Raw genomic sequence first — 26,726 nt, forward strand, 5'->3', positions numbered from 1 at the left:
CGGTTTCGTGACGGGCCAGAGGCTCCGGACGTTGATGCGCCGGCCGCGACGTGCACATAGGAGAGGGACGAAGCAACCAAAACCGGTGCGATCATACCAGCACTAAATCACCGGATCCCATCAGAACTCCGAAGTTAAGCCTGCTTGGGCGAGAGTAGTACTAGGATGGGTGACCCCCCGGGAAGTCCTCGTGTTGCACTACTTTTTGCTTCCCGAGATACGAAACATCTCCCGTCGACCTCTGAGATGATTGTTTTCGGGCACGAAATTTGCCGAGACCGCTACGCAGTCAGTATCGTGGGGCTCGGAAAGAGCTTTCTGGATTGGGGTCGCAATAGCGATTCCGAGATCGTTCGAGAAAGTGCCGATGGTTTCGGCGCGAGCTTGCCGTGACCGATACGCGGTCGTTGGGCTAGGGCTCGGAGAGAGATTCCAATAGGGATTTCGTGATCGTTCGAGAAAGCGTCGGCGGTTTCGTGACGGGCCAGAGGCTCCGGACGTTGATGCGCCGGCCGCGACGTGCACATAGGCGAGGGACGAAGCACCCGAAACCGGTGCGATCATACCAGCACTAAATCACCGGATCCCATCGGAACTCCGAAGTTAAGCCTGCTTGGGCGAGAGTAGTACTAGGATGGGTGACCCCCCGGGAAGTCCTCGTGTTGCACTACTTTTTGAGTCCCGAGATACGAAACATCTCCCGTAGACCTCCGAGACGATTGTTTTCGGGCACGGAATTTGCCGTGACCGCTATGCAGTCAGTATCGTGGGGCTCGGAAAGAGCTTTCCGGATTTGAGTCGCAATAGAGATTCCGAGATCGTTCGAGAAAGTGCCGATGGTTACGGCGCGAGCTTCCCGTGACAGATACGCGGTCGTTGGGCTAGGGCTCGGAGAGAGCTTCCAATAGGGATTTCGTGATCGTTCGAGAAAGCGGCGGCGGTTTCGTGACGGGCCAGAGGCTCCGGACGTTGATGCGCCGGCCGCGACGTGCACATAGGCGAGGGACGAAGCACCCAAAACCGGTGCGATCATACCAGCACTAAATCACCGGATCCTATTAGAACTCCGAAGTTAAGCGTGCTTGGGCGAGAGTAGTACTAGGATGGGTGACCTCCCGGGAAGTCCTTGTGTTGCACTACTTTTTGCGTCCCGAGATACGAAACATCTCCCGTAGACCTCCGAGATGATTGTTTTCGGGCACGGAATTTGCCGTGACCGCTATGCAGTCAGTATCGTGGGGCTCGGAAAGAGCTTTCCAGATTTGGATCGCAATAGAGATTCCGAGATCGTTCGAGAAAGTGCCGATGGTTACGGCGCGAGCTTGCCGTGACCGATACGCGGTCGTTGGGCTAGGGTTCGGAGAGAGATTCCAATAGGGATTTCGTGATCGTTCGAGAAAGCGCCGGCGGTTTCGTGACGGGCAAGAGGCTCCGGACGTTGATGCGCCGGCAGCGACGTGCACATAGGCGAGGGACGAAGCACCCGAAACCGGTGCGATCATACCAGCACTAAATCACCGGATCCCATCAGAACTCTGAAGTTAAGCCTGCTTGGGCGAGAGTAGTACTAGGATGGGTGACCCCTCGGGAAGTCCTCGTGTTGCACTACTTTTTGCGTCCCGAGATACGAAACATCTCCCGTAGACCTCCGAGATGATTGTTTTCGGGCACGGAATTTGCCGTGACCGCTACGCAGTCAGTATCGTGGGGCTCGGAAAGAGCTTTCCGGATTGGGGTCGCAATAGTGATAGCGAAATCGTTCGAGAAACTGCCGATGGTTTCGGCGCGAGCTTGCCGTGACCGATACGCGGTCGTTGGGCTAGGGTTCGGAGAGAGATTCCAATAGGGATTTCGTGATCGTTCGAGAAAGCGCCGGCGGTTTCGTGACGGGCAAGAGGCTCCGGACGTTGATGCGCCGGCCGCGACGTGCACATAGGCGAGGGACGAGGCACCCGAAACCGGTGCGATCATACCAGCACTAAATCACCGGATCCTATTAGAACTCCGAAGTTAAGCGTGCTTGGGCGAGAGTAGTACTAGGATGGGTGACCCCCCGGGAAGTCCTCGTGTTGCACTACTTTTTACGTCCCGAGATACGAAACATCTCCCGTAGACCTCCGTGATGATTGTTTTCGGGCACGGAATTTGCCATGACCGCTACGCAGTCAGTATCGTGGGGCTCGGAAAGAGCTTTACGGATTGGGGTCGCAATAGCGATTCCGAGATCGTTCGAGAAAGTGCCGATGGTTTCGGCGCGAGCTTGCCGTGACCGATACGCGGTCGTTGGGCTAGGGCTCGGAGAGAGATTCCAAAAGGGATTTCATGATCGTTCGAGAAAGCGTCGGCGGTTTCGTGACGGGCCAGAGGCTCCGGACGTTGATGCGCCGGCCGCGACGTGCACATAGGAGAGGGACGTAGCACCCGAAACCGGTGCGATCATACCAGCACTAAATCACCGGATCCCATCAGAACTCCGAAGTTAAGCCTGCTTGGGCGAGAGTAGTACTAGGATGGGTGACCCCCCGGGAAGTCCTCGTGTTGCACTACTTTTTGCTTCCCGAGATACGAAACATCTCCCGTCGACCTCTGAGATGATTGTTTTCGGGCACGAAATTTGCCGTGACCGCTACGCAGTCAGTATCGTGGGGCTCGGAAAGAGCTTTCTGGATTGGGGTCGCAATAGCGATTCCGAGATCGTTCGAGAAAGTGCCGATGGTTTCGGCGCGAGCTTGCCGTGACCGATACGCGGTCGTTGGGCTAGGGCTCGGAGAGAGATTCCAATAGGGATTTCGTGATCGTTCGAGAAAGCGTCGGCGGTTTCGTGACGGGCCAGAGGCTCCGGACGTTGATGCGCCGGCCGCGACGTGCACATAGGAGAGGGACGTAGCACCCGAAACCGGTGCGATCATACCAGCACTAAATCACCGGATCCCATCAGAACTCCGAAGTTAAGCCTGCTTGGGCGAGAGTAGTACTAGGATGGGTGACCCCCCGGGAAGTCCTCGTGTTGCACTACTTTTTGCTTCCCGAGATACGAAACATCTCCCGTCGACCTCCGAGATGATTGTTTTCGGGCACGGAATTTGCCGTGACCGCTACGCAGTCAGTATCGTGGGGCTCGGAAAGAGCTTTCTGGATTGGGGTCGCAATAGCGATTCCGAGATCGTTCGAGAAAGTGCCGATGGTTTCGGCGCGAGCTTGCCGTGACCGATACGCGGTCGTTGGGCTAGGGCTCGGAGAGAGATTCCAATAGGGATTTCGTGATCGTTCGAGAAAGCGTCGGCGGTTTCGTGACGGGCCAGAGGCTCCGGACGTTGATGCGCCGGCCGCGACGTGCACATAGGAGAGGGACGTAGCACCCGAAACCGGTGCGATCATACCAGCACTAAATCACCGGATCCCATCAGAACTCCGAAGTTAAGCCTGCTTGGGCGAGAGTAGTACTAGGATGGGTGACCCCCCGGGAAGTCCTCGTGTTGCACTACTTTTTGCGTCCCGAGATACGAAACATCTCCCGTAGACCTCCGAGATGATTGTTTTCGGGCACGGAATTTGCCGTGACCGCTACGCAGTCAGTGTCGTGGGGCTCGGAAAGAGCTTTCCGGATTAGGGTCGCAATAGCGATTCCGAGATCGTTCGAGAAAGTGCCGATGGTTTCGGCGCGAGCTTGCCGTGACCGATACGCGGTCGTTGGGCTAGGGCTCGGAGAGAGCTTCCAATAGGGATTTCGTGATCGTTCGGGAAAGCGCCGGCGGTTTCGTGACGGGCAAGAGGCTACGGACGTTGATGCGCCGGCCGCGACGTGCACATAGGCGAGGGACGAAGCACCCGAAACCGGTGCGATCATACCAGCACTAAACCACCGGATCCCATCAGAACTCCGAAGTTAAGCGTGCTTGGGCGAGAGTAGTACTAGGATGGGTGACCCCCCGGGAAGTCCTCGTGTTGCACTACTTTTGGCTTCCCGAGATACGAAACATCTCCCGTCGACCTCTGAGATGATTGTTTTCGGGCACGAAATTTGCCATGACCGCTACGCAGTCAGTATCGTGGGGCTCGGAAAGAGCTTTCTGGATTGGGGTCGCAATAGCGATTCCGAGATCGTTCGAGAAAGTGCCGATGGTTTCGGCGCGAGCTTGCCGTGACCGATACGCGGTCGTTGGGCTAGGGCTCGGAGAGAGATTCCAATAGGGATTTCGTGATCGTTCGAGAAAGCGTCGGCGGTTTCGTGACGGGCCAGAGGCTCCGGACGTTGATGCGCCGGCCGCGACGTGCACATAGGCGAGGGACGAAGCACCCGAAACCGGTGCGATCATACCAGCACTAAATCACCGGATCCCATCAGAACTCCGAAGTTAAGCCTGCTTGGGCGAGAGTAGTACTAGGATGGGTGACCCCCCGGGAAGTCCTCGTGTTGCACTACTTTTTGCGTCCCGAGATACGAAACATCACCCGGAGACCTCCGTGACGATTGTTTTCGGGCACGGAATTTGCCGTGACCGCTATGCAGTCAGTATCGTGGGGCTCGGAAAGAGCTTTCCGGATTTGGGTCGCAATAGAGATTCCGAGATCGTTCGAGAAAGTGCCGATGGTTACGGCGCGAGCTTGCCGTGACCGATACGCGGTCGTTGGGCTAGGGTTCGGAGAGAGATTCCAATAGGGATTTCGTGATCGTTCGAGAAAGCGCCGGCGGTTTCGTGACGGGCAAGAGGCTCCGGACGTTGATGCGCCGGCCGCGACGTGCACATAGGCGAGGGACGAAGCACCCGAAACCGGTGCGATCATACCAGCACTAAATCACCGGATCCCATCAGAACTCCGAAGTTAAGCCTGCTTGGGCGAGAGTAGTACTAGGATGGGTGACCCCTCGGGAAGTCCTCGTGTTGCACTACTTTTTGCGTCCCGAGATACGAAACATCTCCCGTAGACCTCCGAGATGATTGTTTTCGGGCACGGAATTTACCGTGACCGCTACACAGTCAGTATCGTGGGGCTCGGAAAGAGCTTTCCGGATTAGGGTCGCAATAGCGATTCCGAGATCGTTCGAGAAAGTGCCGATGGTTTCGGCGCGAGCTTGCCGTGACCGATACGCGGTCGTTGGGCTAGGGCTCGGAGAGAGCTTCCAATAGGGATTTCGTGATCGTTCGGGAAAGCGCCGGCGGTTTCGTGACGGGCAAGAGGCTCCGGACGTTGATGCGCCGGCCGCGACGTGCACATAGGCGAGGGACGAAGCACCCGAAACCGGTGCGATCATACCAGCACTAAACCACCGGATCCCATCAGAACTCCGAAGTTAAGCCTGCTTGGGCGAGAGTAGTACTAGGATGGGTGACCCCCCGGGAAGTCCTCGTGTTGCACTACTTTTTGCGTCCCGAGATACGAAACATCTCTCGTAGACCTCCGAGACGATTGTTTTCGGGCACGGAATTTGCCGTGACCGCTATGCAGTCAGTATCGTGGGGCTCGGAAAGAGCTTTCCGGATTTGAGTCGCAATAGAGATTCCGAGATCGTTCGAGAAAGTGCCGATGGTTACGGCGCGAGCTTCCAGTGACAGATACGCGGTCGTTGGGCTAGGGCTCGGAGAGAGCTTCCAATAGGGATTTCGTGATCGTTCGAGAAAGCGGCGGCGGTTTCGTGACGGGCCAGAGGCTCCGGACGTTGATGCGCCGGCCGCGACGTGCACATAGGCGAGGGACGAAGCAACCAAAACCGGTGCGATCATACCAGCACTAAATCACCGGATCCCATCAGAACTCCGAAGTTAAGCCTGCTTGGGCGAGAGTAGTACTAGGATGGGTGACCCCCCGGGAAGTCCTCGTGTTGCACTACTTTTTGCTTCCCGAGATACGAAACATCTCCCGTCGACCTCTGAGATGATTGTTTTCGGGCACGAAATTTGCCGAGACCGCTACGCAGTCAGTATCGTGGGGCTCGGAAAGAGCTTTCTGGATTGGGGTCGCAATAGCGATTCCGAGATCGTTCGAGAAAGTGCCGATGGTTTCGGCGCGAGCTTGCCGTGACCGATACGCGGTCGTTGGGCTAGGGCTCGGAGAGAGATTCCAATAGGGATTTCGTGATCGTTCGAGAAAGCGTCGGCGGTTTCGTGACGGGCCAGAGGCTCCGGACGTTGATGCGCCGGCCGCGACGTGCACATAGGCGAGGGACGAAGCACCCGAAACCGGTGCGATCATACCAGCACTAAATCACCGGATCCCATCGGAACTCCGAAGTTAAGCCTGCTTGGGCGAGAGTAGTACTAGGATGGGTGACCCCCCGGGAAGTCCTCGTGTTGCACTACTTTTTGAGTCCCGAGATACGAAACATCTCCCGTAGACCTCCGAGACGATTGTTTTCGGGCACGGAATTTGCCGTGACCGCTATGCAGTCAGTATCGTGGGGCTCGGAAAGAGCTTTCCGGATTTGAGTCGCAATAGAGATTCCGAGATCGTTCGAGAAAGTGCCGATGGTTACGGCGCGAGCTTCCCGTGACAGATACGCGGTCGTTGGGCTAGGGCTCGGAGAGAGCTTCCAATAGGGATTTCGTGATCGTTCGAGAAAGCGGCGGCGGTTTCGTGACGGGCCAGAGGCTCCGGACGTTGATGCGCCGGCCGCGACGTGCACATAGGCGAGGGACGAAGCACCCAAAACCGGTGCGATCATACCAGCACTAAATCACCGGATCCTATTAGAACTCCGAAGTTAAGCGTGCTTGGGCGAGAGTAGTACTAGGATGGGTGACCTCCCGGGAAGTCCTTGTGTTGCACTACTTTTTGCGTCCCGAGATACGAAACATCTCCCGTAGACCTCCGAGATGATTGTTTTCGGGCACGGAATTTGCCGTGACCGCTATGCAGTCAGTATCGTGGGGCTCGGAAAGAGCTTTCCAGATTTGGATCGCAATAGAGATTCCGAGATCGTTCGAGAAAGTGCCGATGGTTACGGCGCGAGCTTGCCGTGACCGATACGCGGTCGTTGGGCTAGGGTTCGGAGAGAGATTCCAATAGGGATTTCGTGATCGTTCGAGAAAGCGCCGGCGGTTTCGTGACGGGCAAGAGGCTCCGGACGTTGATGCGCCGGCAGCGACGTGCACATAGGCGAGGGACGAAGCACCCGAAACCGGTGCGATCATACCAGCACTAAATCACCGGATCCCATCAGAACTCTGAAGTTAAGCCTGCTTGGGCGAGAGTAGTACTAGGATGGGTGACCCCTCGGGAAGTCCTCGTGTTGCACTACTTTTTGCGTCCCGAGATACGAAACATCTCCCGTAGACCTCCGAGATGATTGTTTTCGGGCACGGAATTTGCCGTGACCGCTACGCAGTCAGTATCGTGGGGCTCGGAAAGAGCTTTCCGGATTGGGGTCGCAATAGTGATAGCGAAATCGTTCGAGAAACTGCCGATGGTTTCGGCGCGAGCTTGCCGTGACCGATACGCGGTCGTTGGGCTAGGGTTCGGAGAGAGATTCCAATAGGGATTTCGTGATCGTTCGAGAAAGCGCCGGCGGTTTCGTGACGGGCAAGAGGCTCCGGACGTTGATGCGCCGGCCGCGACGTGCACATAGGCGAGGGACGAGGCACCCGAAACCGGTGCGATCATACCAGCACTAAATCACCGGATCCTATTAGAACTCCGAAGTTAAGCGTGCTTGGGCGAGAGTAGTACTAGGATGGGTGACCCCCCGGGAAGTCCTCGTGTTGCACTACTTTTTACGTCCCGAGATACGAAACATCTCCCGTAGACCTCCGAGATGATTGTTTTCGGGCACGGAATTTGCCATGACCGCTACGCAGTCAGTATCGTGGGGCTCGGAAAGAGCTTTACGGATTGGGGTCGCAATAGCGATTCCGAGATCGTTCGAGAAAGTGCCGATGGTTTCGGCGCGAGCTTGCCGTGACCGATACGCGGTCGTTGGGCTAGGGCTCGGAGAGAGATTCCAAAAGGGATTTCATGATCGTTCGAGAAAGCGTCGGCGGTTTCGTGACGGGCCAGAGGCTCCGGACGTTGATGCGCCGGCCGCGACGTGCACATAGGAGAGGGACGTAGCACCCGAAACCGGTGCGATCATACCAGCACTAAATCACCGGATCCCATCAGAACTCCGAAGTTAAGCCTGCTTGGGCGAGAGTAGTACTAGGATGGGTGACCCCCCGGGAAGTCCTCGTGTTGCACTACTTTTTGCTTCCCGAGATACGAAACATCTCCCGTCGACCTCTGAGATGATTGTTTTCGGGCACGAAATTTGCCGTGACCGCTACGCAGTCAGTATCGTGGGGCTCGGAAAGAGCTTTCTGGATTGGGGTCGCAATAGCGATTCCGAGATCGTTCGAGAAAGTGCCGATGGTTTCGGCGCGAGCTTGCCGTGACCGATACGCGGTCGTTGGGCTAGGGCTCGGAGAGAGATTCCAATAGGGATTTCGTGATCGTTCGAGAAAGCGTCGGCGGTTTCGTGACGGGCCAGAGGCTCCGGACGTTGATGCGCCGGCCGCGACGTGCACATAGGAGAGGGACGTAGCACCCGAAACCGGTGCGATCATACCAGCACTAAATCACCGGATCCCATCAGAACTCCGAAGTTAAGCCTGCTTGGGCGAGAGTAGTACTAGGATGGGTGACCCCCCGGGAAGTCCTCGTGTTGCACTACTTTTTGCTTCCCGAGATACGAAACATCTCCCGTCGACCTCCGAGATGATTGTTTTCGGGCACGGAATTTGCCGTGACCGCTACGCAGTCAGTATCGTGGGGCTCGGAAAGAGCTTTCTGGATTGGGGTCGCAATAGCGATTCCGAGATCGTTCGAGAAAGTGCCGATGGTTTCGGCGCGAGCTTGCCGTGACCGATACGCGGTCGTTGGGCTAGGGCTCGGAGAGAGATTCCAATAGGGATTTCGTGATCGTTCGAGAAAGCGTCGGCGGTTTCGTGACGGGCAAGAGGCTCCGGACGTTGATGCGCCGGCCGCGACGTGCACATAGGCGAGGGACGAAGCACCCGAAACCGGTGCGATCATACCAGCACTAAATCACCGGATCCCATCAGAACTCCGAAGTTAAGCCTGCTTGGGCTAGAGTAGTACTAGGATGGGTGACCCCCCGGGAAGTCCTCGTGTTGCACTACTTTTTGCGTCCCGAGATACGAAACATCTCCCGTAGACCTCCGAGATGATTGTTTTCGGGCACGGAATTTACCGTGACCGCTACACAGTCAGTATCGTGGGGCTCGGAAAGAGCTTTCCGGATTTGGGTCGCAATAGAGATTCCGAGATCGTTCGAGAAAGTGCCGATGGTTTCGGCGCGAGCTTGCCGTGACCGATACGCGGTCGTTGGGCTAGGGTTCGGAGAGAGATTCCAATAGGGATTTCGTGATCGTTCGAGAAAGCGCCGGCGGTTTCGTGACGGGCAAGAGGCTCCGGACGTTGATGCGCCGGCCGCGACGTGCACATAGGCGAGGGACGAAGCACCCGAAACCGGTGCGATCATACCAGCACTAAATCACCGGATCCCATCAGAACTCCGAAGTTAAGCCTGCTTGGGCGAGAGTAGTACTAGGATGGGTGACCCCTCGGGAAGTCCTCGTGTTGCACTACTTTTTGCGTCCCGAGATACGAAACATCTCCCGTAGACCTCCGAGATGATTGTTTTCGGGCACGGAATTTGCCGTGACCGCTACGCAGTCAGTATCGTGGGGCTCGGAAAGAGCTTTCCGGATTGGGGTCGCAATAGTGATAGCGAAATCGTTCGAGAAACTGCCGATGGTTTCGGCGCGAGCTTGCCGTGACCGATACGCGGTCGTTGGGCTAGGGTTCGGAGAGAGATTCCAATAGGGATTTCGTGATCGTTCGAGAAAGCGCCGGCGGTTTCGTGACGGGCAAGAGGCTCCGGACGTTGATGCGCCGGCCGCGACGTGCACATAGGCGAGGGACGAGGCACCCGAAACCGGTGCGATCATACCAGCACTAAATCACCGGATCCTATTAGAACTCCGAAGTTAAGCGAGCTTGGGCGAGAGTAGTACTAGGATGGGTGACCCCCCGGGAAGTCCTCGTGTTGCACTACTTTTTGCGTCCCGAGATACGAAACATCTCCCGTAGACCTCCGAGATGATTGTTTTCGGGCACGGAATTTGCCATGACCGCTACGCAGTCAGTATCGTGGGGCTCGGAAAGAGCTTTCCGGATTGGGGTCGCAATAGCGATTCCGAGATCGTTCGAGAAAGTGCCGATGGTTTCGGCGCGAGCTTGCCGTGACCGATACGCGGTCGTTGGGCTAGGGCTCGGAGAGAGATTCAAATAGGGATTTCGTGATCGTTCGAGAAAGCGCCGGCGGTTTCGTGACGGGCCAGAGGCTCCGGACGTTGATGCGCCGGCCGCGACGTGCACATAGGCGAGGGACGTAGCACCCGAAACCGGTGCGATCATACCACCACTAAATCACCGGATCCCATCAGAACTCCGAAGTTAAGCCTGCTTGGGCGAGAGTAGTACTAGGATGGGTGACCCCCCGGGAAGTCCTCGTGTTGCACTACTTTTTGCGTCCCGAGATACGAAACATCTCCCGTAGACCTCCGAGACGATTGTTTTCGGGCACGGAATTTGCCGTGACCGCTATGCTGTCAGTATCGTGGGGCTCGGAAAGAGCTTTCCGGATTTGGGTCGCAATAGAGATTCCGAGATCGTTCGAGAAAGTGCCGATGGTTACGGCGCGAGCTTGCCGTGACCGATACGCGGTCGTTGGGCTAGGGTTCGGAGAGAGCATCCAATAGGGATTTCGTGATCGTTCGAGAAAGCGCCGGCGGTTTCGTGACGGGCAAGAGGCTCCGGACGTTGATGCGCCGGCCGCGACGTGCACATAGGCGAGGGACGAGGCACCCGAAACCGGTGCGATCATACCAGCACTAAATCACCGGATCCCATCAGAACTCCGAAGTTAAGCATGCTTGGGCGAGAGTAGTACTAGGATGGGTGACCCCCCGGGAAGTCCTCGTGTTGCACTACTTTTTGCTTCCCGAGATACGAAACATCTCCCGTCGACCTCTGAGATGATTGTTTTCGGGCACGAAATTTGCCGTGACCGCTACGCAGTCAGTATCGTGGGGCTCGGAAAGAGCTTTCTGGATTGGGGTCGCAATAGCGATTCCGAGATCGTTCGAGAAAGTGCCGATGGTTTCGGCGCGAGCTTGCCGTGACCGATACGCGGTCGTTGGGCTAGGGTTCGGAGAGAGATTCCAATAGGGATTTCGTGATCGTTCGAGAAAGCGCCGGCGGTTTCGTGACGGGCAAGAGGCTCCGGACGTTGATGCGCCGGCCGCGACGTGCACATAGGCGAGGGACGAGGCACCCGAAACCGGTGCGATCATACCAGCACTAAATCACCGGATCCTATTAGAACTCCGAAGTTAAGCGTGCTTGGGCGAGAGTAGTACTAGGATGGGTGACCCCCCGGGAAGTCCTCGTGTTGCACTACTTTTTGTGTCCCGAGATACGAAACATCTCCCGTAGACCTCCGAGATGATTGTTTTCGGGCACGGAATTTACCGTGACCGCTACACAGTCAGTATCGTGGGGCTCGGAAAGAGCTTTCCGGATTAGTGTCGCAATAGCGATTCCGAGATCGTTCGAGAAAGTGCCGATGGTTTCGGCGCGAGCTTGCCGTGACCGATACGCGGTCGTTGGGCTAGGGCTCGGAGAGAGCATCCAATAGGGATTTCGTGATCGTTCGGGAAAGCGCCGGCGGTTTCGTGACGGGCAAGAGGCTCCGGACGTTGATGCGCCGGCCGCGACGTGCACATAGGCGAGGGACGAAGCACCCGAAACCGGTGCGATCATACCAGCACTAAACCACCGGATCCCATCAGAACTCCGAAGTTAAGCATGCTTGGGCGAGAGTAGTACTAGGATGGGTGACCCCCCGGGAAGTCCTCGTGTTGCACTACTTTTTGCTTCCCGAGATACGAAACATCTCCCGTCGACCTCTGAGATGATTGTTTTCGGGCACGAAATTTGCCGTGACCGCTACGCAGTCAGTATCGTGGGGCTCGGAAAGAGCTTTCTGGATTGGGGTCGCAATAGCGATTCCGAGATCGTTCGAGAAAGTGCCGATGGTTTCGGCGCGAGCTTGCCGTGACCGATACGCGGTCGTTGGGCTAGGGCTCGGAGAGAGATTCCAATAGGGATTTCGTGATCGTTCGAGAAAGCGTCGGCGGTTTCGTGACGGGCCAGAGGCTCCGGACGTTGATGCGCCGGCCGCGACGTGCACATAGGCGAGGGACGAAGCACCCGAAACCGGTGCGATCATACCAGCACTAAATCACCGGATCCCATCAGAACTCCGAAGTTAAGCCTGCTTGGGCGAGAGTAGTACTAGGATGGGTGACCCCCCGGGAAGTCCTCGTGTTGCACTACTTTTTGCGTCCCGAGATACGAAACATCTCCCGTAGACCTCCGAGACGATTGTTTTCGGGCACGGAATTTGCCTTGACCGCTACGCAGTCAGTGTCGTGGGGCTCGGAAAGAGCTTTCCGGATTGGGGTCGCAATAGTGATTCCGAGATCGTTCGAGAAAGTGCCGATGGTTTCGGCGCGAGCTTGCCGTGACCGATACGCGGTCGTTGGGCTAGGGTTCGGAGAGAGATTCCAATAGGGATTTCGTGATCGTTCGAGAAAGCGCCGGCGGTTTCGTGACGGGCAAGAGGCTCCGGACGTTGATGCGCCGGCCGCGACGTGCACATAGGCGAGGGACGAGGCACCCGAAACCGGTGCGATCATACCAGCACTAAATCACCGGATCCTATTAGAACTCCGAAGTTAAGCGTGCTTGGGGGAGAGTAGTACTAGGATGGGTGACCCCCCGGGAAGTCCTCGTGTTGCACTACTTTTTGCGTCCCGAGATACGAAACATCTCCCGTAGACCTCCGAGATGATTGTTTTCGGGCACGAAATTTACCGTGACCGCTACACAGTCAGTATCGTGGGGCTCGGAAAGAGCTTTCCGGATTAGGGTCGCAATAGCGATTCCGAGATCGTTCGAGAAAGTGCCGATGGTTTCGGCGCGAGCTTGCCGTGACCGATACGCGGTCGTTGGGCTAGGGCTCGGAGAGAGCTTCCAATAGGGATTTCGTGATCGTTCGGGAAAGCGCCGGCGGTTTCGTGACGGGCAAGAGGCTCCGGACGTTGATGCGCCGGCCGCGACGTGCACATAGGCGAGGGACGAAGCACCCGAAACCGGTGCGATCATACCAGCACTAAACCACCGGATCCCATCAGAACTCCGAAGTTAAGCGTGCTTGGGCGAGAGTAGTACTAGGATGGGTGACCCCCCGGGAAGTCCTCGTGTTGCACTACTTTTTGCTTCCCGAGATACGAAACATCTCCCGTCGACCTCTGAGATGATTGTTTTCGGGCACGAAATTTGCCGTGACCGCTACGCAGTCAGTATCGTGGGGCTCGGAAAGAGCTTTCTGGATTGGGGTCGCAATAGCGATTCCGAGATCGTTCGAGAAAGTGCCGATGGTTTCGGCGCGAGCTTGCCGTGACCGATACGCGGTCGTTGGGCTAGGGCTCGGAGAGAGATTCCAATAGGGATTTCGTGATCGTTCGAGAAAGCGTCGGCGGTTTCGTGACGGGCCAGAGGCTCCGGACGTTGATGCGCCGGCCGCGACGTGCACATAGGCGATGGACGAAGCACCCGAAACCGGTGCGATCATACCAGCACTAAATCACCGGATCCCATCAGAACTCCGAAGTTAAGCCTGCTTGGGCGAGAGTAGTACTAGGATGGGTGACCCCCCGGGAAGTCCTCGTGTTGCACTACTTTTTGCGTCCCGAGATACGAAACATCTCCCGTAGACCTCCGAGACGATTGTTTTCGGGCACGGAATTTGCCGTGACCGCTATGCAGTCAGTATCGTGGGGCTCGGAAAGAGCTTTCCGGATTTGGGTCGCAATAGAGATTCCGAGATCGTTCGAGAAAGTGCCGATGGTTACGGCGCGAGCTTGCCGTGACCGATACGCGGTCGTTGGGCTAGGGTTCGGAGAGAGATTCCAATAGGGATTTCGTGATCGTTCGAGAAAGCGCCGGCGGTTTCGTGACGGGCAAGAGGCTCCGGACGTTGATGCGCCGGCCGCGACGTGCACATAGGCGAGGGACGAAGCACCCAAAACCGGTGCGATCATACCAGCACTAAATCAACGGATCCTATTAGAACTCCGAAGTTAAGCGCGCTTGGGCGAGAGTAGTACTAGGATGGGTGACCTCCCGGGAAGTCCTCGTGTTGCACTACTTTTTGCGTCCCGAGATACGAAACATCTCCCGTAGACCTCCGAGATGATTGTTTTCGGGCACGGAATTTGCCGTGACCGCTACGCAGTCAGTGTCGTGGAGCTCGGAAAGAGCTTTCCGGATTGGGGTCGCAATAGCGATTCCGAGATCGTTCGAGAAAGTGCCGATGGTTTCGGCGCGAGCTTGCCGTGACCGATACGCGGTCGTTGGGCTAGGGCTCGGAGAGAGATTCCAATAGGGATTTCGTGATCGTTCGAGAAAGCGCCGGCGGTTTCGTGACGGGCTAGAGGCTCCGGACGTTGATGCGCCGGCCGCGACGTGCACATAGGAGAGGGACGAAGCACCCGAAACCGGTGCGATCATACCAGCACTAAATCACCGGATCCCATCAGAACTCCGAAGTTAAGCCTGCTTGGGCGAGAGTAGTACTAGGATGGGTGACCCCCCGGGAAGTCCTCGTGTTGCACTACTTTTTGCGTCCCGAGATACGAAACATCTCCCGTAGACCTCCGAGACGATTGTTTTCGGGCACGGAATTTGCCGTGACCGCTATGCAGTCAGTATCGTGGGGCTCGGAAAGAGCTTTCCGGATTTGAGTCGCAATAGAGATTCCGAGATCGTTCGAGAAAGTGCCGATGGTTACGGCGCGAGCTTCCCGTGACAGATACGCGGTCGTTGGGCTAGGGCTCGGAGAGAGCTTCCAATAGGGATTTCGTGATCGTTCGAGAAAGCGGCGGCGGTTTCGTGACGGGCCAGAGGCTCCGGACGTTGATGCGCCGGCCGCGACGTGCACATAGGCGAGGGACGAAGCACCCAAAACCGGTGCGATCATACCAGCACTAAATCACCGGATCCTATTAGAACTCCGAAGTTAAGCGTGCTTGGGCGAGAGTAGTACTAGGATGGGTGACCTCCCGGGAAGTCCTCGTGTTGCACTACTTTTTGCGTCCCGAGATACGAAACATCTCCCGTAGACCTCCGAGATGATTGTTTTCGGGCACGGAATTTGCCGTGACCGCTACGCAGTCAGTGTCGTGGGGCTCGGAAAGAGCTTTCCGGATTGGGGTCGCAATAGCGATTCCGAGATCGTTCGAGAAAGTGCCGATGGTTTCGGCGCGAGCTTGCCGTGACCGATACGCGGTCGTTGGGCTAGGGCTCGGAGAGAGATTCCAATAGGGATTTCGTGATCGTTCGAGAAAGCGCCGGCGGTTTCGTGACGGGCTAGAGGCTCCGGACGTTGATGCGCCGGCCGCGACGTGCACATAGGCGAGGGACGAAGCACCCGAAACCGGTGCGATCATACCAGCACTAAACCACCGGATCCCATCAGAACTCCGAAGTTAAGCGTGCTTGGGCGAGAGTAGTACTAGGATGGGTGACCCCCCGGGAAGTCCTCGTGTTGCACTACTTTTTGCGTCCCGAGATACGAAACATCTCCCGTCGACCTCCGAGATGATTGTTTTCGGGCACGGAATTTGCCATGACCGCTACGCAGTCAGTATCGTGGGGCTCGGAAAGAGCTTTCCGGATTGGGGTCGCAATAGCGATTCCGAGATCGTTCGAGAAAGTGCCGATGGTTTCGGCGCGAGCTTGCCGTGACCGATACGCGGTCGTTGGGCTAGGGCTCGGAGAGAGATTCCAATAGGGATTTCGTGATCGTTCGAGAAAGCGCCGGCGGTTTCGTGACGGGCAAGAGGCTCCGGACGTTGATGCGCCGGCCGCGACGTGCACATAGGCGAGGGACGAGGCACCCGAAACCGGTGCGATCATACCAGCACTAAATCACCGGATCCTATTAGAACTCCGAAGTTAAGCGTGCTTGGGCGAGAGTAGTACTAGGATGGGTGACCCCCCGGGAAGTCCTCGTGTTGCACTACTTTTTGCGTCCCGAGATACGAAACATCTCCCGTAGACCTCCGAGATGATTGTTTTCGGGCACGGAATTTACCGTGACCGCTACATAGTCAGTATCGTGGGGCTCGGAAAGAGCTTTCCGGATTAGTGTCGCAATAGCGATTCCGAGATCGTTCGAGAAAGTGCCGATGGTTTCGGCGCGAGCTTGCCGTGACCGATACGCGGTCGTTGGGCTAGGGCTCGGAGAGAGCATCCAATAGGGATTTCGTGATCGTTCGGGAAAGCGCCGGCGGTTTCGTGACGGGCAAGAGGCTCCGGACGTTGATGCGCCGGCCGCGACGTGCACATAGGCGAGGGACGAAGCACCCGAAACCGGTGCGATCATACCAGCACTAAACCACCGGATCCCATCAGAACTCCGAAGTTAAGCATGCTTGGGCGAGAGTAGTACTAGGATGGGTGACCCCCCGGGAAGTCCTCGTGTTGCACTACTTTTTGCTTCCCGAGATACGAAACATCTCCCGTCGACCTCTGAGATGATTGTTTTCGGGCACGAAATTTGCCGTGACCGCTACGCAGTCAGTATCGTGGGGCTCGGAAAGAGCTTTCTGGGTTGGGGTCGCAATAGCGATTCCGAGATCGTTCGAGAAAGTGCCGATGGTTTCGGCGCGAGCTTGCCGTGACCGATACGCGGTCGTTGGGCTAGGGCTCGGAGAGAGATTCCAATAGGGATTTCGTGATCGTTCGAGAAAGCGTCGGCGGTTTCGTGACGGGCCAAAGGCTCCGGACGTTGATGCGCCGGCCGCGACGTGCACATAGGCGAGGGACGAAGCACCCGAAACCGGTGCGATCATACCAGCACTAAATCACCGGATCCCATCAGAACTCCGAAGTTAAGCCTGCTTGGGCGAGAGTAGTACTAGGATGGGTGACCCCCCGGGAAGTCCTCGTGTTGCACTACTTTTTGCGTCCCGAGATACGAAACATCTCCCGTAGACCTCCGAGACGATTGTTTTCGGGCACGGAATTTGCCTTGACCGCTACGCAGTCAGTGTCGTGGGGCTCGGAAAGAGCTTTCCGGACGTTGATGCGCCGGCCGCGACGTGCACATAGGCGAGGGACGAGGCACCCGAAACCGGTGCGATCATACCAGCACTAAATCACCGGATCCTATTAGAACTCCGAAGTTAAGCGTGCTTGGGCGAGAGTAGTACTAGGATGGGTGACCCCCCGGGAAGTCCTCGTGTTGCACTACTTTTTGCGTCCCGAGATACGAAACATCTCCCGTAGACCTCCGAGATGATTGTTTTCGGGCACGAAATTTACCGTGACCGCTACACAGTCAGTATCGTGGGGCTCGGAAAGAGCTTTCCGGATTAGGGTCGCAATAGCGATTCCGAGATCGTTCGATAAAGTGCCGATGGTTTCGGCGCGAGCTTGCCGTGACCGATACGCGGTCGTTGGGCTAGGGCTCGGAGAGAGCTTCCAATAGGGATTTCGTGATCGTTCGGGAAAGCGCCGGCGGTTTCGTGACGGGCAAGAGGCTCCGGACGTTGATGCGCCGGCCGCGACGTGCACATAGGCGAGGGACGAAGCACCCGAAACCGGTGCGATCATACCAGCACTAAACCACCGGATCCCATCAGAACTCCGAAGTTAAGCGTGCTTGGGCGAGAGTAGTACTAGGATGGGTGACCCCCCGGGAAGTCCTCGTGTTGCACTACTTTTTGCTTCCCGAGATACGAAACATCTCCCGTCGACCTCTGAGATGATTGTTTTCGGGCACGAAATTTGCCGTGACCGCTACGCAGTCAGTATCGTGGGGCTCGGAAAGAGCTTTCTGGATTGGGGTCGCAATAGCGATTCCGAGATCGTTCGAGAAAGTGCCGATGGTTTCGGCGCGAGCTTGCCGTGACCGATACGCGGTCGTTGGGCTAGGGCTCGGAGAGAGATTCCAATAGGGATTTCGTGATCGTTCGAGAAAGCGTCGGCGGTTTCGTGACGGGCCAGAGGCTCCGGACGTTGATGCGCCGGCCGCGACGTGCACATAGGCGAGGGACGAAGCACCCGAAACCGGTGCGATCATACCAGCACTAAATCACCGGATCCCATCAGAACTCCGAAGTTAAGCCTGCTTGGGCGAGAGTAGTACTAGGATGGGTGACCCCCCGGGAAGTCCTCGTGTTGCACTACTTTTTGCGTCCCGAGATACGAAACATCTCCCGTAGACCTCCGAGACGATTGTTTTCGGGCACGGAATTTGCCGTGACCGCTATGCAGTCAGTATCGTGGGGCTCGGAAAGAGCTTTCCGGATTTGGGTCGCAATAGAGATTCCGAGATCGTTCGAGAAAGTGCCGATGGTTACGGCGCGAGCTTGCCGTGACCGATACGCGGTCGTTGGGCTAGGGTTCGGAGAGAGATTCCAATAGGGATTTCGTGATCGTTCGAGAAAGCGCCGGCGGTTTCGTGACGGGCAAGAGGCTCCGGACGTTGATGCGCCGGCCGCGACGTGCACATAGGCGAGGGACGAAGCACCCAAAACCGGTGCGATCATACCAGCACTAAATCACCGGATCCTATTAGAACTCCGAAGTTAAGCGTGCTTGGGCGAGAGTAGTACTAGGATGGGTGACCTCCCGGGAAGTCCTCGTGTTGCACTACTTTTTGCGTCCCGAGATACGAAACATCTCCCGTAGACCTCCGAGATGATTGTTTTCGGGCACGGAATTTGCCGTGACCGCTACGCAGTCAGTGTCGTGGAGCTCGGAAAGAGCTTTCCGGATTGGGGTCGCAATAGCGATTCCGAGATCGTTCGAGAAAGTGCCGATGGTTTCGGCGCGAGCTTGTCGTGACCGATACGCGGTCGTTGGGCTAGGGCTCGGAGAGAGATTCCAATAGGGATTTCGTGATCGTTCGAGAAAGCGCCGGCGGTTTCGTGACGGGCTAGAGGCTCCGGACGTTGATGCGCCGGCCGCGACGTGCACATAGGAGAGGGACGAAGCACCCGAAACCGGTGCGATCATACCAGCACTAAATCACCGGATCCCATCAGAACTCCGAAGTTAAGCCTGCTTGGGCGAGAGTTGTACTAGGATGGGTGACCCCCCGGGAAGTCCTCGTGTTGCACTACTTTTTGCGTCCCGAGATACGAAACATCTCCCGTAGACCTCCGAGACGATTGTTTTCGGGCACGGAATTTGCCGTGACCGCTATGCAGTCAGTATCGTGGGGCTCGGAAAGAGCTTTCCGGATTTGAGTCGCAATAGAGATTCCGAGATCGTTCGAGAAAGTGCCGATGGTTACGGCGCGAGCTTCCCGTGACAGATACGCGGTCGTTGGGCTAGGGCTCGGAGAGAGCTTCCAATAGGGATTTCGTGATCGTTCGAGAAAGCGGCGGCGGTTTCGTGACGGGCCAGAGGCTCCGGACGTTGATGCGCCGGCCGCGACGTGCACATAGGCGAGGGACGAAGCACCCAAAACCGGTGCGATCATACCAGCACTAAATCACCGGATCCTATTAGAACTCCGAAGTTAAGCGTGCTTGGGCGAGAGTAGTACTAGGATGGGTGACCTCCCGGGAAGTCCTCGTGTTGCACTACTTTTTGCGTCCCGAGATACGAAACATCTCCCGTAGACCTCCGAGATGATTGTTTTCGGGCACGGAATTTGCCGTGACCGCTACGCAGTCAGTGTCGTGGGGCTCGGAAAGAGCTTTCCGGATTGGGGTCGCAATAGCGATTCCGAGATCGTTCGAGAAAGTGCCGATGGTTTCGGCGCGAGCTTGCCGTGACCGATACGCGGTCGTTGGGCTAGGGCTCGGAGAGAGATTCCAATAGGGATTTCGTGATCGTTCGAGAAAGCGCCGGCGGTTTCGTGACGGGCTAGAGGCTCCGGACGTTGATGCGCCGGCCGCGACGTGCACATAGGCGAGGGACGAAGCACCCGAAACCGGTGCGATCATACCAGCACTAAACCACCGGATCCCATCAGAACTCCGAAGTTAAGCGTGCTTGGGCGAGAGTAGTACTAGGATGGGTGACCCCCCGGGAAGTCCTCGTGTTGCACTACTTTTTGCGTCCCGAGATACGAAACATCTCCCGTCGACCTCCGAGATGATTGTTTTCGGGCACGGAATTTGCCATGACCGCTACGCAGTCAGTATCGTGGGGCTCGGAAAGAGCTTTCCGGATTGGGGTCGCAATAGCGATTCCGAGATCGTTCGAGAAAGTGCCGATGGTTTCGGCGCGAGCTTGCCGTGACCGATACGCGGTCGTTGGGCTAGGGCTCGGAGAGAGATTCCAATAGGGATTTCGTGATCGTTCGAGAAAGCGCCGGCGGTTTCGTGACGGGCAAGAGGCTCCGGACGTTGATGCGCCGGCCGCGACGTGCACATAGGCGAGGGACGAGGCACCCGAAACCGGTGCGATCATACCAGCACTAAATCACCGGATCCTATTAGAACTCCGAAGTTAAGCGTGCTTGGGCGAGAGTAGTACTAGGATGGGTGACCCCCCGGGAAGTCCTCGTGTTGCACTACTTTTTGCGTCCCGAGATACGAAACATCTCCCGTAGACCTCCGAGATGATTGTTTTCGGGCACGGAATTTACCGTGACCGCTACACAGTCAGTATCGTGGGGCTCGGAAAGAGCTTTCCGGATTAGTGTCGCAATAGCGATTCCGAGATCGTTCGAGAAAGTGCCGATGGTTTCGGCGCGAGCTTGCCGTGACCGATACGCGGTCGTTGGGCTAGGGCTCGGAGAGAGCATCCAATAGGGATTTCGTGATCGTTCGGGAAAGCGCCGGCGGTTTCGTGACGGGCAAGAGGCTCCGGACGTTGATGCGCCGGCCGCGACGTGCACATAGGCGAGGGACGAAGCACCCGAAACCGGTGCGATCATACCAGCACTAAACCACCGGATCCCATCAGAACTCCGAAGTTAAGCATGCTTGGGCGAGAGTAGTACTAGGATGGGTGACCCCCCGGGAAGTCCTCGTGTTGCACTACTTTTTGCGTCCCGAGATACGAAACATCTCCCGTCGACCTCTGAGATGATTGTTTTCGGGCACGAAATTTGCCGTGACCGCTACGCAGTCAGTATCGTGGGGCTCGGAAAGAGCTTTCTGGATTGGGGTCGCAATAGCGATTCCGAGATCGTTCGAGAAAGTGCCGATGGTTTCGGCGCGAGCTTGCCGTGACCGATACGCGGTCGTTGGGCTAGGGCTCGGAGAGAGATTCCAATAGGGATTTCGTGATCGTTCGAGAAAGCGGCGGCGGTTTCGTGACGGGCCAGAGGCTCCGGACGTTGATGCGCCGGCCGCGACGTGCACATAGGCGAGGGACGAAGCACCCGAAACCGGTGCGATCATACCAGCACTAAATCACCGGATCCCATCAGAACTCCGAAGTTAAGCCTGCTTGGGCGAGAGTAGTACTAGGATGGGTGACCCCCCGGGAAGTCCTCGTGTTGCACTACTTTTTGCGTCCCGAGATACGAAACATCTCCCGTAGACCTCCGAGACGATTGTTTTCGGGCACGGAATTTGCCGTGACCGCTATGCAGTCAGTATCGTGGGGCTCGGAAAGAGCTTTCCGGATTTGAGTCGCAATAGAGATTCCGAGATCGTTCGAGAAAGTGCCGATGGTTACGGCGCGAGCTTCCCGTGACAGATACGCGGTCGTTGGGCTAGGGCTCGGAGAGAGCTTCCAATAGGGATTTCGTGATCGTTCGAGAAAGCGGCGGCGGTTTCGTGACGGGCCAGAGGCTCCGGACGTTGATGCGCCGGCCGCGACGTGCACATAGGCGAGGGACGAAGCACCCGAAACCGGTGCGATCATACCAGCACTAAATCACCGGATCCTATTAGAACTCCGAAGTTAAGCGTGCTTGGGCGAGAGTAGTACTAGGATGGGTGACCCCCCGGGAAGTCCTCGTGTTGCACTTCTTTTTGCGTCCCGAGATACGAAACATCTCCCGTAGACCTCCGAGATGATTGTTTTCGGGCACGAAATTTGCCATGACCGTTACACAGTCAGTATCGTGGGGCTCGGAAAGAGCTTTCCGGATTAGGGTCGCAATAGCGATTCCGAGATCGTTCGAGAAAGTGCCGATGGTTTCGGCGCGAGCTTGCCGTGACCGATACGCGGTCGTTGGGCTAGGGCTCGGAGAGAGCTTCCAATAGGGATTTCGTGATCGTTCGGGAAAGCGCCGGCGGTTTCGTGACGGGCAAGAGGCTCCGGACGTTGATGCGCCGGCCGCGACGTGCACATAGGCGAGGGACGAAGCACCCGAAACCGGTGCGATCATACCAGCACTAAACCACCGGATCCCATCAGAACTCCGAAGTTAAGCGTGCTTGGGCGAGAGTAGTACTAGGATGGGTGACCCCCCGGGAAGTCCTCGTGTTGCACGACTTTTTGCTTCCCGAGATACGAAACATCTCCCGTCGACCTCTGAGATGATTGTTTTCGGGCACGAAATTTGCCGTGACCGCTACGCAGTCAGTATCGTGGTGCTCGGAAAGAGCTTTCTGGATTGGGGTCGCAATAGCGATTCCGAGATCGTTCGAGAAAGTGCCGATGGTTTCGGCGCGAGCTTGCCGTGACCGATACGCGGTCGTTGGGCTAGGGCTCGGAGAGAGATTCCAATAGGGATTTCGTGATCGTTCGAGAAAGCGCCGGCGGTTTCGTGACGGGCTAGAGGCTCCGGACGTTGATGCGCCGGCCGCGACGTGCACATAGGAGAGGGACGAAGCACCCGAAACCGGTGCGATCATACCAGCACTAAATCACCGGATCCCATCAGAACTCCGAAGTTAAGCCTGCTTGGGCGAGAGTAGTACTAGGATGGGTGACCCCCCGGGAAGTCCTCGTGTTGCACTACTTTTTGCGTCCCGAGATACGAAACATCTCCCGTAGACCTCCGAGACGATTGTTTTCGGGCACGGAATTTGCCGTGACCGCTATGCAGTCAGTATCGTGGGGCTCGGAAAGAGCTTTCCGGATTTGGGTCGCAATAGAGATTCCGAGATCGTTCGAGAAAGTGCCGATGGTTACGGCGCGAGCTTCCCGTGACAGATACGCGGTCGTTGGGCTAGGGCTCGGAGAGAGCTTCCAATAGGGATTTCGTGATCGTTCGAGAAAGCGGCGGCGGTTTCGTGACGGGCCAGAGGCTCCGGACGTTGATGCGCCGGCCGCGACGTGCACATAGGCGAGGGACGAAGCACCCAAAACCGGTGCGATCATACCAGCACTAAATCACCGGATCCTATTAGAACTCCGAAGTTAAGCGTGCTTGGGCGAGAGTAGTACTAGGATGGGTGACCTCCCGGGAAGTCCTCGTGTTGCACTACTTTTTGCGTCCCGAGATACGAAACATCTCCCGTAGACCTCCGAGATGATTGTTTTCGGGCACGGAATTTGCCGTGACCGCTACGCAGTCAGTGTCGTGGGGCTCGGAAAGAGCTTTCCGGATTGGGGTCGCTGCGCCGGCCGCGACGTGCACATAGGCGAGGGACGAAGCACCCGAAACCGGTGCGATCATACCAGCACTAAACCACCGGATCCCATCATAACTCCGAAGTTAAGCGTGCTTGGGCGAGAGTAGTACTAGGATGGGTGACCCCCCGGGAAGTCCTCGTGTTGCACTACTTTTTGCGTCCCGAGATACGAAACATCTCCCGTCGACCTCCGAGATGATTGTTTTCGGGCACGGAATTTGCCATGACCGCTACGCAGTCAGTATCGTGGGGCTCGGAAAGAGCTTTCCAGATTGGGGTCGCAATAGCGATTCCGAGATCGTTCGAGAAAGTGCCGATGGTTTCGGCGCGAGCTTGCCGTGACCGATACGCGGTCGTTGGGCTAGGGCTCGGAGAGAGATTCCAATAGGGATTTCGTGATCGTTCGAGAAAGCGCCGGCGGTTTCGTGACGGGCAAGAGGCTCCGGACGTTGATGCGCCGGCCGCGACGTGCACATAGGCGAGGGACGAGGCACCCGAAACCGGTGCGATCATACCAGCACTAAATCACCGGATCCTATTAGAACTCCGAAGTTAAGCGTGCTTGGGCGAGAGTAGTACTAGGATGGGTGACCCCCCGGGAAGTCCTCGTGTTGCACTACTTTTTGCGTCCCGAGATACGAAACATCTCCCGTAGACCTCCGAGATGATTGTTTTCGGGCACGGAATTTACCGTGACCGCTACACAGTCAGTATCGTGGGGCTCGGAAAGAGCTTTCCGGATTAGTGTCGCAATAGCGATTCCGAGATCGTTCGAGAAAGTGCCGATGGTTTCGGCGCGAGCTTGCCGTGACCGATACGCGGTCGTTGGGCTAGGGCTCGGAGAGAGCATCCAATAGGGATTTCGTGATCGTTCGGGAAAGCGCCGGCGGTTTCGTGACGGGCAAGAGGCTCCGGACGTTGATGCGCCGGCCGCGACGTGCACATAGGCGAGGGACGAAGCACCCGAAACCGGTGCGATCATACCAGCACTAAACCACCGGATCCCATCAGAACTCCGAAGTTAAGCATGCTTGGGCGAGAGTAGTACTAGGATGGGTGACCCCCCGGGAAGTCCTCGTGTTGCACTACTTTTTGCGTCCCGAGATACGAAACATCTCCCGTCGACCTCTGAGATGATTGTTTTCGGGCACGAAATTTGCCGTGACCGCTACGCAGTCAGTATCGTGGGGCTCGGAAAGAGCTTTCTGGATTGGGGTCGCAATAGCGATTCCGAGATCGTTCGAGAAAGTGCCGATGGTTTCGGCGCGAGCTTGCCGTGACCGATACGCGGTCGTTGGGCTAGGGCTCGGAGAGAGATTCCAATAGGGATTTCGTGATCGTTCGAGAAAGCGGCGGCGGTTTCGTGACGGGCCAGAGGCTCCGGACGTTGATGCGCCGGCCGCGACGTGCACATAGGCGAGGGACGAAGCACCCGAAACCGGTGCGATCATACCAGCACTAAATCACCGGATCCCATCAGAACTCCGAAGTTAAGCCTGCTTGGGCGAGAGTAGTACTAGGATGGGTGACCCCCCGGGAAGTCCTCGTGTTGCACTACTTTTTGCGTCCCGAGATACGAAACATCTCCCGTAGACCTCCGAGACGATTGTTTTCGGGCACGGAATTTGCCGTGACCGCTATGCAGTCAGTATCGTGGGGCTCGGAAAGAGCTTTCCGGATTTGAGTCGCAATAGAGATTCCGAGATCGTTCGAGAAAGTGCCGATGGTTACGGCGCGAGCTTCCCGTGACAGATACGCGGTCGTTGGGCTAGGGCTCGGAGAGAGCTTCCAATAGGGATTTCGTGATCGTTCGAGAAAGCGGCGGCGGTTTCGTGACGGGCCAGAGGCTCCGGACGTTGATGCGCCGGCCGCGACGTGCACATAGGCGAGGGACGAAGCACCCGAAACCGGTGCGATCATACCAGCACTAAATCACCGGATCCTATTAGAACTCCGAAGTTAAGCGTGCTTGGGCGAGAGTAGTACTAGGATGGGTGACCCCCCGGGAAGTCCTCGTGTTGCACTTCTTTTTGCGTCCCGAGATACGAAACATCTCCCGTAGACCTCCGAGATGATTGTTTTCGGGCACGAAATTTGCCATGACCGTTACACAGTCAGTATCGTGGGGCTCGGAAAGAGCTTTCCGGATTAGGGTCGCAATAGCGATTCCGAGATCGTTCGAGAAAGTGCCGATGGTTTCGGCGCGAGCTTGCCGTGACCGATACGCGGTCGTTGGGCTAGGGCTCGGAGAGAGCTTCCAATAGGGATTTCGTGATCGTTCGGGAAAGCGCCGGCGGTTTCGTGACGGGCAAGAGGCTCCGGACGTTGATGCGCCGGCCGCGACGTGCACATAGGCGAGGGACGAAGCACCCGAAACCGGTGCGATCATACCAGCACTAAACCACCGGATCCCATCAGAACTCCGAAGTTAAGCGTGCTTGGGCGAGAGTAGTACTAGGATGGGTGACCCCCCGGGAAGTCCTCGTGTTGCACGACTTTTTGCTTCCCGAGATACGAAACATCTCCCGTCGACCTCTGAGATGATTGTTTTCGGGCACGAAATTTGCCGTGACCGCTACGCAGTCAGTATCGTGGTGCTCGGAAAGAGCTTTCTGGATTGGGGTCGCAATAGCGATTCCGAGATCGTTCGAGAAAGTGCCGATGGTTTCGGCGCGAGCTTGCCGTGACCGATACGCGGTCGTTGGGCTAGGGCTCGGAGAGAGATTCCAATAGGGATTTCGTGATCGTTCGAGAAAGCGCCGGCGGTTTCGTGACGGGCTAGAGGCTCCGGACGTTGATGCGCCGGCCGCGACGTGCACATAGGAGAGGGACGAAGCACCCGAAACCGGTGCGATCATACCAGCACTAAATCACCGGATCCCATCAGAACTCCGAAGTTAAGCCTGCTTGGGCGAGAGTAGTACTAGGATGGGTGACCCCCCGGGAAGTCCTCGTGTTGCACTACTTTTTGCGTCCCGAGATACGAAACATCTCCCGTAGACCTCCGAGACGATTGTTTTCGGGCACGGAATTTGCCGTGACCGCTATGCAGTCAGTATCGTGGGGCTCGGAAAGAGCTTTCCGGATTTGGGTCGCAATAGA

At 56.9% G+C, this 26,726-nt stretch overlaps 58 non-coding genes across 58 annotated transcripts; all 58 read left to right on the forward strand.

Annotated features, from left to right (window-relative positions):
• Positions 1 to 83: 83 nt before the first annotated feature.
• LOC135587995 (5S ribosomal RNA) lies at positions 84 to 202 on the forward strand. Its single transcript, XR_010476034.1, has one exon. It is a non-coding gene; the product is annotated as a 5S ribosomal RNA (ribosomal RNA).
• Positions 203 to 552: 350 nt separating this feature from the next.
• LOC135588966 (5S ribosomal RNA) lies at positions 553 to 671 on the forward strand. The gene has a single exon (XR_010476549.1). It is a non-coding gene; the product is annotated as a 5S ribosomal RNA (ribosomal RNA).
• A 350-nt stretch (positions 672 to 1,021) lies between these two features.
• On the forward strand, positions 1,022 to 1,140 carry LOC135588747 (5S ribosomal RNA). The gene has a single exon (XR_010476455.1). It is a non-coding gene; the product is annotated as a 5S ribosomal RNA (ribosomal RNA).
• Positions 1,141 to 1,490: 350 nt separating this feature from the next.
• Positions 1,491 to 1,609, forward strand: LOC135590097 (5S ribosomal RNA). The gene has a single exon (XR_010477509.1). It is a non-coding gene; the product is annotated as a 5S ribosomal RNA (ribosomal RNA).
• A 350-nt stretch (positions 1,610 to 1,959) lies between these two features.
• Positions 1,960 to 2,078, forward strand: LOC135588429 (5S ribosomal RNA). Its single transcript, XR_010476259.1, has one exon. It is a non-coding gene; the product is annotated as a 5S ribosomal RNA (ribosomal RNA).
• Positions 2,079 to 2,428: 350 nt separating this feature from the next.
• LOC135588000 (5S ribosomal RNA) lies at positions 2,429 to 2,547 on the forward strand. Its single transcript, XR_010476039.1, has one exon. It is a non-coding gene; the product is annotated as a 5S ribosomal RNA (ribosomal RNA).
• Positions 2,548 to 2,897: 350 nt separating this feature from the next.
• On the forward strand, positions 2,898 to 3,016 carry LOC135588005 (5S ribosomal RNA). The gene has a single exon (XR_010476042.1). It is a non-coding gene; the product is annotated as a 5S ribosomal RNA (ribosomal RNA).
• Positions 3,017 to 3,366: 350 nt separating this feature from the next.
• On the forward strand, positions 3,367 to 3,485 carry LOC135588013 (5S ribosomal RNA). The gene has a single exon (XR_010476045.1). It is a non-coding gene; the product is annotated as a 5S ribosomal RNA (ribosomal RNA).
• Positions 3,486 to 3,835: 350 nt separating this feature from the next.
• Positions 3,836 to 3,954, forward strand: LOC135594208 (5S ribosomal RNA). The gene has a single exon (XR_010480031.1). It is a non-coding gene; the product is annotated as a 5S ribosomal RNA (ribosomal RNA).
• A 350-nt stretch (positions 3,955 to 4,304) lies between these two features.
• Positions 4,305 to 4,423, forward strand: LOC135588018 (5S ribosomal RNA). Its single transcript, XR_010476046.1, has one exon. It is a non-coding gene; the product is annotated as a 5S ribosomal RNA (ribosomal RNA).
• A 350-nt stretch (positions 4,424 to 4,773) lies between these two features.
• On the forward strand, positions 4,774 to 4,892 carry LOC135588666 (5S ribosomal RNA). Its single transcript, XR_010476397.1, has one exon. It is a non-coding gene; the product is annotated as a 5S ribosomal RNA (ribosomal RNA).
• Positions 4,893 to 5,242: 350 nt separating this feature from the next.
• On the forward strand, positions 5,243 to 5,361 carry LOC135594232 (5S ribosomal RNA). The gene has a single exon (XR_010480039.1). It is a non-coding gene; the product is annotated as a 5S ribosomal RNA (ribosomal RNA).
• Positions 5,362 to 5,711: 350 nt separating this feature from the next.
• On the forward strand, positions 5,712 to 5,830 carry LOC135588023 (5S ribosomal RNA). The gene has a single exon (XR_010476047.1). It is a non-coding gene; the product is annotated as a 5S ribosomal RNA (ribosomal RNA).
• A 350-nt stretch (positions 5,831 to 6,180) lies between these two features.
• On the forward strand, positions 6,181 to 6,299 carry LOC135588975 (5S ribosomal RNA). The gene has a single exon (XR_010476553.1). It is a non-coding gene; the product is annotated as a 5S ribosomal RNA (ribosomal RNA).
• A 350-nt stretch (positions 6,300 to 6,649) lies between these two features.
• Positions 6,650 to 6,768, forward strand: LOC135588749 (5S ribosomal RNA). The gene has a single exon (XR_010476456.1). It is a non-coding gene; the product is annotated as a 5S ribosomal RNA (ribosomal RNA).
• Positions 6,769 to 7,118: 350 nt separating this feature from the next.
• On the forward strand, positions 7,119 to 7,237 carry LOC135590108 (5S ribosomal RNA). The gene has a single exon (XR_010477520.1). It is a non-coding gene; the product is annotated as a 5S ribosomal RNA (ribosomal RNA).
• A 350-nt stretch (positions 7,238 to 7,587) lies between these two features.
• Positions 7,588 to 7,706, forward strand: LOC135588436 (5S ribosomal RNA). The gene has a single exon (XR_010476261.1). It is a non-coding gene; the product is annotated as a 5S ribosomal RNA (ribosomal RNA).
• Positions 7,707 to 8,056: 350 nt separating this feature from the next.
• On the forward strand, positions 8,057 to 8,175 carry LOC135588026 (5S ribosomal RNA). Its single transcript, XR_010476048.1, has one exon. It is a non-coding gene; the product is annotated as a 5S ribosomal RNA (ribosomal RNA).
• Positions 8,176 to 8,525: 350 nt separating this feature from the next.
• Positions 8,526 to 8,644, forward strand: LOC135588029 (5S ribosomal RNA). The gene has a single exon (XR_010476050.1). It is a non-coding gene; the product is annotated as a 5S ribosomal RNA (ribosomal RNA).
• Positions 8,645 to 8,994: 350 nt separating this feature from the next.
• On the forward strand, positions 8,995 to 9,113 carry LOC135590582 (5S ribosomal RNA). The gene has a single exon (XR_010477994.1). It is a non-coding gene; the product is annotated as a 5S ribosomal RNA (ribosomal RNA).
• Positions 9,114 to 9,463: 350 nt separating this feature from the next.
• On the forward strand, positions 9,464 to 9,582 carry LOC135588670 (5S ribosomal RNA). The gene has a single exon (XR_010476401.1). It is a non-coding gene; the product is annotated as a 5S ribosomal RNA (ribosomal RNA).
• A 350-nt stretch (positions 9,583 to 9,932) lies between these two features.
• On the forward strand, positions 9,933 to 10,051 carry LOC135590240 (5S ribosomal RNA). The gene has a single exon (XR_010477652.1). It is a non-coding gene; the product is annotated as a 5S ribosomal RNA (ribosomal RNA).
• Positions 10,052 to 10,401: 350 nt separating this feature from the next.
• Positions 10,402 to 10,520, forward strand: LOC135591354 (5S ribosomal RNA). The gene has a single exon (XR_010478491.1). It is a non-coding gene; the product is annotated as a 5S ribosomal RNA (ribosomal RNA).
• A 350-nt stretch (positions 10,521 to 10,870) lies between these two features.
• On the forward strand, positions 10,871 to 10,989 carry LOC135593865 (5S ribosomal RNA). Its single transcript, XR_010479858.1, has one exon. It is a non-coding gene; the product is annotated as a 5S ribosomal RNA (ribosomal RNA).
• Positions 10,990 to 11,339: 350 nt separating this feature from the next.
• Positions 11,340 to 11,458, forward strand: LOC135588439 (5S ribosomal RNA). The gene has a single exon (XR_010476262.1). It is a non-coding gene; the product is annotated as a 5S ribosomal RNA (ribosomal RNA).
• A 350-nt stretch (positions 11,459 to 11,808) lies between these two features.
• Positions 11,809 to 11,927, forward strand: LOC135593687 (5S ribosomal RNA). Its single transcript, XR_010479775.1, has one exon. It is a non-coding gene; the product is annotated as a 5S ribosomal RNA (ribosomal RNA).
• Positions 11,928 to 12,277: 350 nt separating this feature from the next.
• LOC135588033 (5S ribosomal RNA) lies at positions 12,278 to 12,396 on the forward strand. The gene has a single exon (XR_010476051.1). It is a non-coding gene; the product is annotated as a 5S ribosomal RNA (ribosomal RNA).
• A 350-nt stretch (positions 12,397 to 12,746) lies between these two features.
• LOC135591883 (5S ribosomal RNA) lies at positions 12,747 to 12,865 on the forward strand. The gene has a single exon (XR_010478654.1). It is a non-coding gene; the product is annotated as a 5S ribosomal RNA (ribosomal RNA).
• Positions 12,866 to 13,215: 350 nt separating this feature from the next.
• LOC135587935 (5S ribosomal RNA) lies at positions 13,216 to 13,334 on the forward strand. Its single transcript, XR_010476008.1, has one exon. It is a non-coding gene; the product is annotated as a 5S ribosomal RNA (ribosomal RNA).
• A 350-nt stretch (positions 13,335 to 13,684) lies between these two features.
• Positions 13,685 to 13,803, forward strand: LOC135588037 (5S ribosomal RNA). Its single transcript, XR_010476054.1, has one exon. It is a non-coding gene; the product is annotated as a 5S ribosomal RNA (ribosomal RNA).
• Positions 13,804 to 14,153: 350 nt separating this feature from the next.
• Positions 14,154 to 14,272, forward strand: LOC135592026 (5S ribosomal RNA). Its single transcript, XR_010478797.1, has one exon. It is a non-coding gene; the product is annotated as a 5S ribosomal RNA (ribosomal RNA).
• Positions 14,273 to 14,622: 350 nt separating this feature from the next.
• Positions 14,623 to 14,741, forward strand: LOC135588043 (5S ribosomal RNA). Its single transcript, XR_010476055.1, has one exon. It is a non-coding gene; the product is annotated as a 5S ribosomal RNA (ribosomal RNA).
• A 350-nt stretch (positions 14,742 to 15,091) lies between these two features.
• LOC135594044 (5S ribosomal RNA) lies at positions 15,092 to 15,210 on the forward strand. The gene has a single exon (XR_010479972.1). It is a non-coding gene; the product is annotated as a 5S ribosomal RNA (ribosomal RNA).
• A 350-nt stretch (positions 15,211 to 15,560) lies between these two features.
• Positions 15,561 to 15,679, forward strand: LOC135587967 (5S ribosomal RNA). The gene has a single exon (XR_010476024.1). It is a non-coding gene; the product is annotated as a 5S ribosomal RNA (ribosomal RNA).
• Positions 15,680 to 16,029: 350 nt separating this feature from the next.
• On the forward strand, positions 16,030 to 16,148 carry LOC135588440 (5S ribosomal RNA). Its single transcript, XR_010476263.1, has one exon. It is a non-coding gene; the product is annotated as a 5S ribosomal RNA (ribosomal RNA).
• Positions 16,149 to 16,498: 350 nt separating this feature from the next.
• Positions 16,499 to 16,617, forward strand: LOC135593690 (5S ribosomal RNA). The gene has a single exon (XR_010479777.1). It is a non-coding gene; the product is annotated as a 5S ribosomal RNA (ribosomal RNA).
• A 350-nt stretch (positions 16,618 to 16,967) lies between these two features.
• Positions 16,968 to 17,086, forward strand: LOC135588048 (5S ribosomal RNA). The gene has a single exon (XR_010476056.1). It is a non-coding gene; the product is annotated as a 5S ribosomal RNA (ribosomal RNA).
• Positions 17,087 to 17,261: 175 nt separating this feature from the next.
• Positions 17,262 to 17,380, forward strand: LOC135588442 (5S ribosomal RNA). The gene has a single exon (XR_010476264.1). It is a non-coding gene; the product is annotated as a 5S ribosomal RNA (ribosomal RNA).
• A 350-nt stretch (positions 17,381 to 17,730) lies between these two features.
• On the forward strand, positions 17,731 to 17,849 carry LOC135588008 (5S ribosomal RNA). Its single transcript, XR_010476043.1, has one exon. It is a non-coding gene; the product is annotated as a 5S ribosomal RNA (ribosomal RNA).
• A 350-nt stretch (positions 17,850 to 18,199) lies between these two features.
• On the forward strand, positions 18,200 to 18,318 carry LOC135588054 (5S ribosomal RNA). The gene has a single exon (XR_010476057.1). It is a non-coding gene; the product is annotated as a 5S ribosomal RNA (ribosomal RNA).
• A 350-nt stretch (positions 18,319 to 18,668) lies between these two features.
• LOC135594047 (5S ribosomal RNA) lies at positions 18,669 to 18,787 on the forward strand. The gene has a single exon (XR_010479977.1). It is a non-coding gene; the product is annotated as a 5S ribosomal RNA (ribosomal RNA).
• A 350-nt stretch (positions 18,788 to 19,137) lies between these two features.
• On the forward strand, positions 19,138 to 19,256 carry LOC135589154 (5S ribosomal RNA). The gene has a single exon (XR_010476618.1). It is a non-coding gene; the product is annotated as a 5S ribosomal RNA (ribosomal RNA).
• A 350-nt stretch (positions 19,257 to 19,606) lies between these two features.
• On the forward strand, positions 19,607 to 19,725 carry LOC135594048 (5S ribosomal RNA). Its single transcript, XR_010479980.1, has one exon. It is a non-coding gene; the product is annotated as a 5S ribosomal RNA (ribosomal RNA).
• Positions 19,726 to 20,075: 350 nt separating this feature from the next.
• LOC135588059 (5S ribosomal RNA) lies at positions 20,076 to 20,194 on the forward strand. The gene has a single exon (XR_010476058.1). It is a non-coding gene; the product is annotated as a 5S ribosomal RNA (ribosomal RNA).
• Positions 20,195 to 20,544: 350 nt separating this feature from the next.
• On the forward strand, positions 20,545 to 20,663 carry LOC135588446 (5S ribosomal RNA). Its single transcript, XR_010476269.1, has one exon. It is a non-coding gene; the product is annotated as a 5S ribosomal RNA (ribosomal RNA).
• Positions 20,664 to 21,013: 350 nt separating this feature from the next.
• LOC135593695 (5S ribosomal RNA) lies at positions 21,014 to 21,132 on the forward strand. The gene has a single exon (XR_010479778.1). It is a non-coding gene; the product is annotated as a 5S ribosomal RNA (ribosomal RNA).
• Positions 21,133 to 21,482: 350 nt separating this feature from the next.
• Positions 21,483 to 21,601, forward strand: LOC135588061 (5S ribosomal RNA). The gene has a single exon (XR_010476059.1). It is a non-coding gene; the product is annotated as a 5S ribosomal RNA (ribosomal RNA).
• Positions 21,602 to 21,951: 350 nt separating this feature from the next.
• LOC135588525 (5S ribosomal RNA) lies at positions 21,952 to 22,070 on the forward strand. The gene has a single exon (XR_010476314.1). It is a non-coding gene; the product is annotated as a 5S ribosomal RNA (ribosomal RNA).
• A 350-nt stretch (positions 22,071 to 22,420) lies between these two features.
• On the forward strand, positions 22,421 to 22,539 carry LOC135593162 (5S ribosomal RNA). Its single transcript, XR_010479430.1, has one exon. It is a non-coding gene; the product is annotated as a 5S ribosomal RNA (ribosomal RNA).
• A 350-nt stretch (positions 22,540 to 22,889) lies between these two features.
• LOC135588066 (5S ribosomal RNA) lies at positions 22,890 to 23,008 on the forward strand. Its single transcript, XR_010476061.1, has one exon. It is a non-coding gene; the product is annotated as a 5S ribosomal RNA (ribosomal RNA).
• Positions 23,009 to 23,358: 350 nt separating this feature from the next.
• Positions 23,359 to 23,477, forward strand: LOC135594050 (5S ribosomal RNA). The gene has a single exon (XR_010479984.1). It is a non-coding gene; the product is annotated as a 5S ribosomal RNA (ribosomal RNA).
• A 179-nt stretch (positions 23,478 to 23,656) lies between these two features.
• Positions 23,657 to 23,775, forward strand: LOC135588981 (5S ribosomal RNA). The gene has a single exon (XR_010476554.1). It is a non-coding gene; the product is annotated as a 5S ribosomal RNA (ribosomal RNA).
• Positions 23,776 to 24,125: 350 nt separating this feature from the next.
• LOC135588451 (5S ribosomal RNA) lies at positions 24,126 to 24,244 on the forward strand. Its single transcript, XR_010476273.1, has one exon. It is a non-coding gene; the product is annotated as a 5S ribosomal RNA (ribosomal RNA).
• A 350-nt stretch (positions 24,245 to 24,594) lies between these two features.
• Positions 24,595 to 24,713, forward strand: LOC135593701 (5S ribosomal RNA). Its single transcript, XR_010479780.1, has one exon. It is a non-coding gene; the product is annotated as a 5S ribosomal RNA (ribosomal RNA).
• Positions 24,714 to 25,063: 350 nt separating this feature from the next.
• LOC135588071 (5S ribosomal RNA) lies at positions 25,064 to 25,182 on the forward strand. Its single transcript, XR_010476063.1, has one exon. It is a non-coding gene; the product is annotated as a 5S ribosomal RNA (ribosomal RNA).
• Positions 25,183 to 25,532: 350 nt separating this feature from the next.
• Positions 25,533 to 25,651, forward strand: LOC135588528 (5S ribosomal RNA). The gene has a single exon (XR_010476317.1). It is a non-coding gene; the product is annotated as a 5S ribosomal RNA (ribosomal RNA).
• Positions 25,652 to 26,001: 350 nt separating this feature from the next.
• Positions 26,002 to 26,120, forward strand: LOC135593164 (5S ribosomal RNA). The gene has a single exon (XR_010479432.1). It is a non-coding gene; the product is annotated as a 5S ribosomal RNA (ribosomal RNA).
• A 350-nt stretch (positions 26,121 to 26,470) lies between these two features.
• LOC135588076 (5S ribosomal RNA) lies at positions 26,471 to 26,589 on the forward strand. The gene has a single exon (XR_010476073.1). It is a non-coding gene; the product is annotated as a 5S ribosomal RNA (ribosomal RNA).
• Positions 26,590 to 26,726: the final 137 nt, after the last annotated feature.

Source organism: Musa acuminata, chromosome BXJ1-1 (genome assembly GCF_036884655.1).
Source record: "Musa acuminata AAA Group cultivar baxijiao chromosome BXJ1-1, Cavendish_Baxijiao_AAA, whole genome shotgun sequence".
Taxonomy (NCBI): Eukaryota; Viridiplantae; Streptophyta; class Magnoliopsida; order Zingiberales; family Musaceae; genus Musa; species Musa acuminata.